General features: G+C 36.1%; 1 pseudogene; it reads right to left on the bottom strand.

The window, feature by feature from the left end:
- Positions 1–3,881: 3,881 nt before the first annotated feature.
- LOC105107440 (uncharacterized) lies at positions 3,882–10,840 on the bottom strand (annotated as a pseudogene).
- Between the last annotated feature and the right edge of the window lie 1,296 nt (positions 10,841–12,136).

Below are 12,136 nucleotides of genomic sequence, written 5' to 3'. Positions count from 1 at the left end.
ATGGTTTCCTGAAATACATGAAAGTGATTTCAGATTGATTTTGTGAAATACATGGAAGTGATTTCATCAATGGTTTTGTGAAATACATGAAAGTGATTTCAACAATGGTTTTCTGAAATACATGAAAGTGATTTCAGATTGATTTTGTGAAATACATGGAAGTGATTTCATCAATGGTTTTCTGAAATACATGAAAGTGATTTCAGATTGATTTTGTGAAATACATGGAAGTGATTTCAACGATGGTTTTCTGAAATACATGAAAGTGATTTCAGATTGTTTTACATGAAAGTAATTTCATCCTTGATTTTGTGAAATACATGGAAGTGATTTCATCAATGGTTTTGTGAAATACATGAAAGTGATTTCAATAATGGTTTGGTGAAATACATGAAAGTGATTTCATTGATGGTTTTCCTGAAATACATGGAAGTGATTTCAGATTGTTTTACATGAAAGTAATTTCATCCTTGATTTTGTGAAATACATGGAAGTGATTTCAACAATGGTTTTCTGAAATACATGAAAGTGATTTCAGATTGTTTTACATGAAAGTAATTTCATCCTTGATTTTGTGAAATACATGGAAGTGATTTCATCAATGGTTTTGTGAAATACATGAAAGTGATTTCAACAATGGTTTTCTGAAATACATGAAAGTGATTTCATATTGATTTTGTGAAATACATGGAAGTGATTTCATCAATGGTTTTGTGAAATACATGAAAGTGATTTCAGATTGATTTTGTGAAATACATGGAAGTGATTTCATCAATGGTTTTGTGAAATACATGAAAGTGATTTCAATAATGGTTTTCTGAAATACATGAAAGTGATTTCAGATTGATTTTGTGAAATACATGGAAGTGATTTCATCAATGGTTGTGTGAAATACATGAAAGTGATTTCAATAATGGTTTTCTGAAATACATGAAAGTGATTTCAGATTGATTTTATGAAATACATGAAAGTAATTTCACTATGATTTTCAAAGTTAATGAAAACTTCTAAAGGAAGTCATATTTGTATGACTCAGATCCGATTTGTAAAAATTGATCTCAAAGATGATGAAAGCTTCTCACGAAAGTCTTATATCTACGGTTGAGATCTGATTTGTGAATCAATCTTAGCGATGATGAAAGCTTCTCACGAAAGTCTTATATCTACGGCTGAGATCTGATTTGCAATCAATTTCAGAGATAATGAAAGCTTCTCATGAAAGTCTTACGTCTATGGTTGAGATTTGATCATCTGTTCAGAGTAATAGTAAGAGTAGAATCCTTATAAATTACGCAGTTTTTGGTGACAAACATCATCAACTTCTTGTATTTCAAGCCTTTCAAAGTTCCCAACTCTTGAAGCTTTAATCATGTCTTCCTTTTCTTCCAATGTTAACCCAAATCTTGTTCCTGCAGTAGAGCCTATAGTTTGGCGTACTACTTTTGAAGTGAATGGTCGTCCAGTTACAATAGAAGATACTGTAATGGACAATGAAGATACTGCTGTAGCCGTGGCTAGAGACATGGTCCTTCCCCGTGATGAAACCATGCTGGCAGCTAGGAGCGATATTGAAGCAGTGAATCAGTCACTTGCTCTCAGTATCAGAGCTACTTCATCTCTAGTGAACGTTGCAGAGCGTCTTCATGCTAGAAGACTTGAGCTGAATACTCAGGTTCTTGATCTCCATCATCTGATTGAGAATTTACGGAATAGACTCCGTGATGAAAGACGTCAGAGAAATGACTTGGAGAGGAGGAACCAAGAGCTGAATACACGTGTTGACTTTTGGAAGGACTATGTTAACACACGACACCTCGAGTTTGAGGAAGAGATGGAGAATATGCGTAAACAATTCGAAGAACTTCGAGGCCTGATTAATGATCAAGATGACAATATCCTTGATCATCCTCACACTGTTTAATATTTGTACTTTTAAACCTTTTGTCATGAATAAAAAATCCATCTTTCTTGTCTTCATTTATGAATTTTGCTTTCATGAAATTGCCATATTTGAGGTGATTAGAATAACTTTATTTTGTCTGAATCTCGTTGGATCCCGTTGGGAATTTTGTTTCAAGAAATATCTACAAAACAAATATGCAATGTTTGTGAAGTTAGATGATATGAGATGCATCTTACCTTTTTGAAATATAGATCCCCCATTCATCTTGTCTGGCGATCTTGAATGTTAGCAAGCTCTTTTGATTCACACTTCTTTCAAATCTACTCAAGCTGACCCATGCTGTTGAGTTCTCCAAGATAAACTTTATTTGAGTTTCTCAATAGTCACTGCCTCTTTCTCCATTGGATACTTCATTGAGAGCATTAGCTTCTCTCTGGTTTGGCATCGTGTTATTGGTAACATTTCCGTTGTTGAGGATTTTTAACCAATTCATATGGTCAATAAATGAGGATAATCCCACTCATTTTTCATGTGTATCTCCCACCAGGGAAGCAAATTTCTTTGTACTATTAGGAATCTGGTGATTGCTTCTCTATCTCTAGAAGATTTCTTGTGATTGCTTCTCTACCCTTGGAAGAAGTAACTGTCTCTTTTCATTTCCTTACTTGCTCTTGTTGTCGTTAGAATCTCTGATTTTCTAACACTGCCTCTTGGTGTCTCATATATCTGTCTTCTTCACATAGAAAACCATTTTTTCAAAAATGATTTTTCAAAAGATCTCTTTTGTTTTTTAAAACTGAAACTCTCAATGTCTGTTTATAACAATGTTCACGCAACTCTAAGGATTTGTAGTAAATCTCTCAATAAAAGTAAACTCAAATAAAGGTTAGTGATGAGATGACCTTCTGCTTTGGTTTTCAATGTGTTCAAGCAATCTTGAATATATTTTGAGGGAAAAGGAACAATTGCCCTTTATTTTTAGAAACAGTTCTTTTATCAACATGAATAATAATGAGTAATTATTTGCTACATCATGACTCTTTATGAAAAAATCTCTTATATTTTAGGAACGCTGTTTATTAATTCAGGTTGCTTCCTTGATTAGAAAAGACTTTAAAGGCATGTAATGTGTTTATGGCTCAAGGCTGTAAAAGAAAGAGGATTTCATAAGCTCAAAGAAAGTGTTTAAGGGTTTGAAAACTATAGATCACTATTATCTTATCTTCATTTCTTTTTTCTTTTTTTTTTATCTTGACAACAAAATGATACTAAATATTCCAAATTAGTTATTTTTTCTATTTGTTGGGAATTCTCACAATTATTTGGATTTTTTTGTTTGAATTCCTTGTTGTTAGACTTCATAAGCTCACATGTCTTCAAGATGATTTCCATGATCATTTCTTTCATTTTGCCCCCAGTGTAGGGTGTGATCTTAGTTAAGGTTTTTATGAAAAAACTTTAAATAGACTCGGCTTAAATTGGGACTGCAAAGGATAATTTTAAAAGAAAGTGAAAGGAATATCAAAGATGGCCTTTCTTCATTTCAAGTAGGATCGGTTAAAATCAATAAACTTTGTCCATATCCAGCGTAATGTTTTGGATTTATAAGATACCATGTTTTGCAAGTCCATGACAAGTTAATGTACTACTAACCATTATTCATGCTGATAAAATGTAAGTCGAAGACAGAATTTAAGTGATAGTTGTTCCAATTGCGTGTTTTTGACTTGTATGGTCATCTCTTTCAAGAGAATTGCTTTGAACATTATCCTAAACAAATCATTGATTTATTTCATTGAAATCATAAACAAAATCAATTCTTTTAAAACCTCATTTAAGAGGAATGGGTTCTCTTATAAAAAAAACATTTGAAAGATTAGATTGTTGAGCCATTGAGATCATGCATGGGCTTTTTGGTGAAGTATATGCAAAGAGAATTTCCTGGCCAAAACTTCATTTCATTACATCATACATAATACTTTTTCACAGAATCAGAGTTCACGAGCCTAGGTAAATCATCTCCATCCATCCTAGTTAACAACATAGCCCCTCCGGAGAAAGCTTTCTTCACTACATATGGGCCTTCATAGTTTGGTGCCCACTTGCTTCGGTCTTCACTTGGTAGTGGTAAGATTTTTTTGAGTACAAGATCCCCCTCTTTGAATTCTCTTGGTCGGACTTTCCGGTCATATGCTTTGGCCATCCTTCTTTGGTATAGCTGGTGATGACAAATTGCGGCCAACCTCTTCTCATTTATCATGTTTAGCTGCTCATATCTCACTTTAACCCATTCAGCTTCTTCTAGTTCAGATTCTATTAGTACTCTCAAAGATGGAATTTCTACTTCCAAAGGCATCACCGCCTCCATCCCAAATACTAGTGAATAAGGTGTAGCTCCAGTAGACGTTCTTACTGCTGTGCGATATGCATGTAGAGCAAAGGGAAGCATCTCATGCCAATCCTTGTAATTAACTACCATCTTCTGGATAATCTTCTTGATATTCTTGTTTGCAGCTTCGACAGCACCATTCATCTTTGGTCTGTAGGGAGATGAGTTTGAATGTTTAATTTTCCACTTCATGCACAATTCTGTGATCATTTTTCCATTAAAATTCTAGGCATTATCGGTCACTATCTTCTCAGGTGAACCATATCGACAGATCAAATCTTTCTCAATAAAACTCTTGACCACCTTTTGAGTTACATGGGCATAAGAGCTGGCCTCCACCCACTTTGTGAAGTAATCAATGGCTACTAAGATAAATTGATGCTTATTGCTAGCTTTTGGGTTGATTGGCCCAATCACATCTATTCCCCACATTGCAAATGGCCATGGTGATGTCATATTAAATAGAGGAGCTGGAGGTGCATTTATCTTATCACTATACACTTGACATTTATGACATTTCCTGACATAATCGATGCAATCTTTCTCCATGGTCATCCAGAAATACCCAGATCGTTGTAATTGTCTAGCCATCATATGCCCACTTGTATGAGTTGCACAAATTCCTTCATGAATTTCTTGTAATGCTACCTTAGCTTCGATTTCATCTAGACATCTTAGTAAAGTCCCATTGAATGACCTTCTATATAGAATTTCTCCATCCAGGTAAAATTCCAGAGCTAACCTTCTCAAGGTCTTCATATCTGCTTTGGATGCCCCCAAGGGATACTCTTGATATTGGATAAACTGCTTGATGTCATAAAACCATGGGTTCCCATCTATTTCTCCTTCAATTGAACAACAATGAGCTGGAAAATTTCTAATCTCAATGCAGATTAGTTATACCCTTACTCCGTAATCCGTTTTGGCCATAGAAGCTAAGGTTGCCAAAGCATCAACAAACTGGTTTTTGTCTCTTCCCATGTGGGTAAAATCTATCTCATCAAAGCCCTCAGTCAGTTTCGAGAGATATTGTTAATATGGTATCAATTTTTCCTCCTTGGTCTGCCATTCGCCTTTCACTTGACAGATTATTAACATTGAATCCCCATAAACATCAAGCTTCTTTATTTTCATCTCCAAAGCAGCTTCTAATCCAAGGATACAAGCCTCATATTCAGCAGTATTGTTAGTGCATTCAAATTATAGTTTGACTGAGACGGGATATTGCTTCTTGTCAGGTGAGATTATCACAGCGCCTGCTCCATTACCAGAAACATTCACTGCCCCATCAAAATACATAATCCACCAATCATTCTTTTCTTTGTCTTTTTCTACTATCAACACATCCTCATCCGAGAAGTCAAATTTCAAAGGCTCATAGTCATTGATAGCATTATCTGCTAGATGATCAGCAATTACACTTCCTTTCACAGATTTTCTTGTCTTGTATACAATGTCATACTCAGCCAACATCATTTGCCATCTTGCTATTCGGCTTGACAAGTAGGGTTTTTCAAAGATGTATTTAAGAGGATCCATTTTTGAGATCAACCAGGTGGTATAATACAACATATATTGTCGAAGACGCTTCGTACTCCATACAAGAGCACAACATAGCTTCTCAGTCACAGTATATCTGGATTCACAATCTGTAAACTTCTTACTCAAATAATAGATAGCTTGCTCCTTTCTTCTAGACTCATCATGTTGTCCCAACACACAGCCCATTGCTACCTCAGTTACTGTCAAATACAAGATCAAAGGTCTTCCAGGCACAGGGGGCACGAGTAAAGGTGGATTTTGTAAGTATTGCTTTATTTTATCAAAAGCCTCTTGACAATCTTTGTCCCATATACCAGGGTTCTTTTTCCAAAGTAATCGAAAAATTGGCTCACATGTTGTTGTTAACTGAGATATGAATCGAGCAATGTAATTCAAACGTCCTAAGAAACCTCTTACTTTTTTCTTGGTCTTAGGAACCGTCATAGCCTGAATTTCTTTCACTTTATCAGGATCGACCTCTATTCCTTTATTGCTTATCACAAATCTTAGCAACTTTCCAGACTTTACCCCAAACGAGCATTTTGAAGGATTCAGCTTCAACTGATACTTTCTTAGTCTTTCAAATAATTTTCTTAGAACCTGAACATGATCTTCTTCATTCTTAGACTTGGCAATCATATCATCCACATACACTTCAATCTCTTTATGCATCATATCATGGAAAAGTGTCACCATTGCCCTTTGATACGTGGCTCTAGCATTCTTTAACCCAAATGGCATCACTTTGTAGCAGAATGTTCCCTATGGTGTGACAAAAGTGGTCTTCTCTTTATCTTCTTCAGCCATTTTAATCTGGTTATAACCGGAAAATCCATCCATGAAGGAGTAAGTTGAACTCCTAGCAGCATTGTCTACTAGGACATCTATGTGAGGTAAAGGAAAATCATCCTTCAGACTGGCTTTGTTTAGATCCCTGAAATCTACACATACTCTGATTTTGTTATCTTTTTTTGGTACCACCACTATATTAGATACCCATTGAGGGTATTTAATAACTTCTAGAAAACCGGCATCCCACTGCTTCTCTATCTCTGCTTTGACTTTGAGCACAATATCTGGGCGAGTTCTTCTTAATTTCTGCTTAACAGGTTTACATCCTTCTATCAAAGGTAATCTGTGTACTACAATATTAATGTCTAAACCAGGCATATCTGTATAAGACCAGGCAAACACATTGATATACTCTTGTAGTAATGAGGATAAACTGCATCTTTCTTCTGTAGTGATCAGAGTTCCAATCTTTAACTCTCTTTTATCTTGCTCGGTGCCTACATTTATCACCTCTAGTTCTTCCTTCGCAGGTTTCCAAGCATGCTCTGACTGTTCTACCCGTCTAGCAAACTCTTCATCTCATTCCTCTTCATTCATTGCAATCTCATCCTTATCAAAGTTTGGCCATTCATTTTCAATGCAATATGTTTGTGGATTTATGGAGGATTCACTTTCAGAATTCCTGAAAGCGGAAGGTGTTTTTTAGTGTGAATGCATATCTTGTAGCCAAACAAAATAAAAGGAATTCAACAAATACTGATGAAAATGCTTGATCTCAATATTATTTTAAAAGTTGACTCAATAATTATGAAAAGACCTTATGTTGTCATCTTGAACCAAGATTTCCAACTAGGTATAAAAACACAAAGCAAAGTATAATGCAAAGCACATAAAAGCAAATATAAGTAGACACTTAATCATTACTTCTTAAAAACAATTGGGGCTTCTTCAATCTCCCAATTCTGGAATACTTTTTCAACTGAAAGCTTTCGCACAAAAGCGTTGGTTGGAGCTTCTTCTAGAGCATGGACAGTTAACTGTGGTAACAATTCATCTTCTTTTATTATTATTGGCTCATCATCACAGTTCCAGCCTTTCTCTTCACCTTCTTCTATATTGTTGATATCCATGACAGCAAGTTTCTGTCCCAAGACTTTCATCATGTTTTCAGGTTTCATCACATAGGTTTCATATATTGTTGATATTCATGTTTTCAGGTGGGATTGCAATGTCTTCTTCCTCTGGCTTTCTTCCTTCTATTCTGGCCAACCTTCTCTCTCGCTTTATCCTAGCAGCTCTCTTATGATCATCTTTCTTAGGCTTGAAGCCAAGCCCAAACCTCTGATCAACGGCCTTAATTTTCATCATGTTGACTCTTTTATGATTTCCAGCAATTAGATCATTCTGGAATGGCAGCCCATGTTTTAAAAAAAATTTAGCTATCATTCTAGCAGTACTAGAAATAACTAGTCTTCTTAACACAGTATTCTCTGGTACCCATTCGGTGTTCACAATCTCGAAGGCATGGAGATCTCCATCTTTGCAATCTTCTGCTTCAATATAAGGGACCACCACATTCCTTATCATGGACAAGGTTTCTTCTGCCTTAACTTTCACTAAAGTACCATTGATGATGTACTTCAAGCATTGGTGTAGAGATGATGTCACAGCCTCAGAGGCGTGTATCCATGGCCTTCCTAATAACATGCTATAGGAAGGATGGATATCCATCACTTGTAGGGTTATCAAAAACATCTGAGGCCCTATAAACAATTCAATATCAATGGTCTCTATCACCTGTCTAGGGGAACCATCATATGCTCTAGCCGTCATAGTACTTAGCCTCATATGAGTAGCATCAATTGGCATCTCATCCAGCATATACCTTGGTAACACATTCAAAGCTGAACCATTATCCAAAAACACTTTGCCGATCAGACAGTCCTTATATTTCACAGTGATATACAAGGGCTTCTTATGCCCAGTCCCTTCCGGGTCTAGCTCATCTTCAGTGAAATATAAGTATTGGAGGCTTGAATTCTTCCCACCAAATGCTCCATTGTATCCTGAGTAATATCATGTGACACATATGCTTCATTCAACACCTTTTGCAACGCTTTATGGTGTAACTCAGAACTCAAGATAAGTGACATTAAAGAGATTCTAGCAGGAGTTTTCTTCAACTAATCTACTATACTATACTCACTATGCTTCATCAACTTCAGAAATTCATTAGACTCCTCTTCACTTATGGGTTTGTTCACTTCCATATCTTTAAAAGCCTCAACTGTTTCTTTTCCTTTAGCTTTCCTCTGCCTCTCTAATTCTTCTGGTGTAAAACAACGACCACTTCGAGTTAAACCACCGATTTCTGTATGGAAGACAGGAGTAGGATTTTTAACGTTGAAAGCATACCTATAATTATAAGGCATTGTGCCATAACTTCCATTATTGGTACATACAGGCTTGATTAGGATTAGTTTTAGTGGACCACCCACAGTTGGTTGGAGTCTACAAACCTCTCTTTTTTTCTCCTGGCCGCCTATCATCCCCACTTCACTGCTTTCTTCTTCACTTTCTATCCGTATCATGCCGAAAATCAACATCCTTTTCACTCTTTGGTGAAATTCTTCGCAATCATCAATGTGATGTCCCACCTTGGCATGAAACTTACAATAATTATTTCCATTCATTACTGGTTCAAACTCGGATAAATATCCAGACTGTACCATCATACTGTACAGTTTTTCCATGGAAACCTTCAAAGTTCTTTCCTTCTTACCCTCTACTCCGATAGCATTCACCCCTCCACTGCTTGTAGCATGATTGGGTAAAGGGTTGGAATTCACATTCGATGCATCATCAAAAGTTATCCATCCAGCTTTTATCAATTGAAGGAGCTTGTTTTTGAATGCATTACAGCTTTCAATGTTATGCCCAGCAATGCCAGCATGATATTCACATGTCATATCAGGCTTATACCAATTTGGGTATGGAGGTTGTAGTGGGGTTAAAGGAACAGGGGCCACTTGCCCAATACTCAACAACTTCGAATACATTTCTCCCAAGGGAAGTGGTAATGGTGGCAACCTTTCTTGGGTTCTTTGAAAATTCCTTCTTGGAGGATTAACAATCTGGTTACTTTGTTGGTTATTTAGTTGACTTTGTTGGTTGGTAGTGAAATGTGTAGTGAAGTTTACATTTGCAACTTGTTGGGTAGGTATTTGGAAGTTATATTGATGGTAATTTTTCTTATTACCCTTGTACCCTTCTTCCACATTGTTCACCTCAGACTCCTTCTTTTTCCCAGTAAAGCCTTTCTTCTCAGTAGGCTCTAACATTCTCCTCATTCTTATTGCTTGTTCTATCCTCTCAGCAATAGTTACAGCATCATAAAAGTGTTGAGCTGAACTACCCACTAGGTGTTCAAAGTAGGGAGATTTAAAAGTGTTGGTAAATAGAGTGACCATTTCTTTTTCTAACAAAGAGGGTTGCACATGGGATGCTTTTTCACGCCATCTCAAAGCATATTCTCTTACAGTCTCTTTGTTGCCCTTCTCCATGACTAACAAGCTTGACTTGTCTGGGGCTACCTCCATGTTGAATTTGTATTGCTCCAAAAAAGCTTTGACCAAATCTTTCCACTTTCTGATCTTAGTATTATCTAGTCTTGTATACCAACTTAGAGCTGATCCAGAAAGACTATCTTGAAAGAAATGGATAAGAAGTTTCTCATCATTCACCACTTCTGCCATCTTATTACAATAAGATTTAAGATGAGTGACTAGGCATTCAGTTCCTATATATTTGATAAATTCCGGTACCCTAAATTCTTTAGGTACAGCTACATTTAGGACTAAACACATCTCTACAGCATGAACAGGATCATATAAGTCTGCCCCTTCAACTGCTCTCAATCTTTCTTCTAGAGCGGTCAATTTGTCATAATCAACAGGTTTAGAGTATCTCATCTTATGTGAGTCATCAGCTGTCAAGTTTATGATTGACACTTGTGCTGGTGGAACATTGGTAGTGAACTGCTGTTCAGATGAAGAAGGATTTGCTCCTAGATTTTGAGAAGTGAACACGAAAGGAGCTACTGGCGTAGATGCAGATGGAGTTGCCACTGCTGGCTGAGTAGAGGTATCCTCTCCAGACTTGGATGCTAGGGCCTGCTCGAGTAGACTTGTAAGTCTTGCGATATCAGTTTTCATGCTCTCCAACTCCCTTTGATAGTGAGCCTCTAGATGTGCTCTTTCTTCGTTCTCCATTATCTTTCTTCTTAGTTGAGTGTAATGAATTTTATGGTCTTTTGGGGGACCTATATTTCAGCCTGAATGAATGCAATAAAAATGAATGAAATGCACAAATGGATGCAAAATGCCATATGGATGATGCATGCGTGTTATTTGTTTCAGGTTTTTCTTTAACTTATGATGAGGAATAGACCAGATCAAATTCTCTTAAGAAAGTTCTCACTGAGGACTCCAAACCTACAGGAACTTGAATTGATTGAAGGAAGAAATTTGTTGCCTTAATTTTGATCTGGTCAAAAATTCCCTAATAAATTTGTTTTTTTTTTCTTCATCTCACACTTCCTATAAGGATCGGTGGAGATATAATGAGAATATGGAATGTATATGAAAATGTATGGTAATGCATTGACAATTTATTTGTGTCTTATATCCTACTTGATAGGATTTAACTCATAAGGTTTGGCTTAGTTTATTCTATCCTTAAAGAAATTATTTGGTTCTTAAATTGCCCGAATTATTTGTGAAGTAACCGGCCTCTTAACCTTATGCAAAATGAGTATAGGATAAAATTCCACAATACCCGTTGCATATGGTGAGTTACAATCCAAGCGAAAGTCCAAATGAGCATCAGTGGATAAAAAGGACGAAGCTCGGGTCCAGAGCTTTTATGAGTTCATCGTGAAGTGTGTGAATACACAAATAAATATCATGCATGCATGTGACAAGATGAAAAATTGAAAAGACTTACAGTAATAAATAATGTAAATAAAATAAATGCCAAAAATAAATAGCATATAAGAAAAAGTATATGAAAAGCAAACACAAGTAGTTGGTTCAACCCTAAGTCCCCAGTGAAGTCGCCATTCTGTCACTACACGCCGTCGGGCGATGGCTCCTCTCCTTTTATGATTAAAGGAAGGTAGACACCACCCTTAAAACATCCTTTCAGAGAAAGGTTACCTTTACTTGTGTGTTTTTCTTATTTTGATTCAAATGCTATTATATTTTTGAGCTTATTTGTAAAATTTTTAACATGGTTAACGTCGGTCCCTAAAAATAGGAGACGCGTTAAAAATGACATTAGTCCCTAAAATTAGGAGACTTTATCTAAAATGTCAACGTTTATCCCTAAAAAGGAGAGTTACGTCTAATTTATCAAAATAAATAATAATGGACATAATCCATATTTGGTATTTTTTTTTTTTTTTGACATCGGTCCTTTTCTGTAAATAAAAGAGACGTGTCGTCAAATAA

Source organism: Populus euphratica, unplaced genomic scaffold (genome assembly GCF_000495115.2).
Source record: "Populus euphratica unplaced genomic scaffold, PopEup_1.0 scaffold160.1, whole genome shotgun sequence".
NCBI classification, from domain to species: domain Eukaryota; kingdom Viridiplantae; phylum Streptophyta; class Magnoliopsida; order Malpighiales; family Salicaceae; genus Populus; species Populus euphratica.
This window is presented reverse-complemented; position numbering and strand designations above follow the sequence as displayed.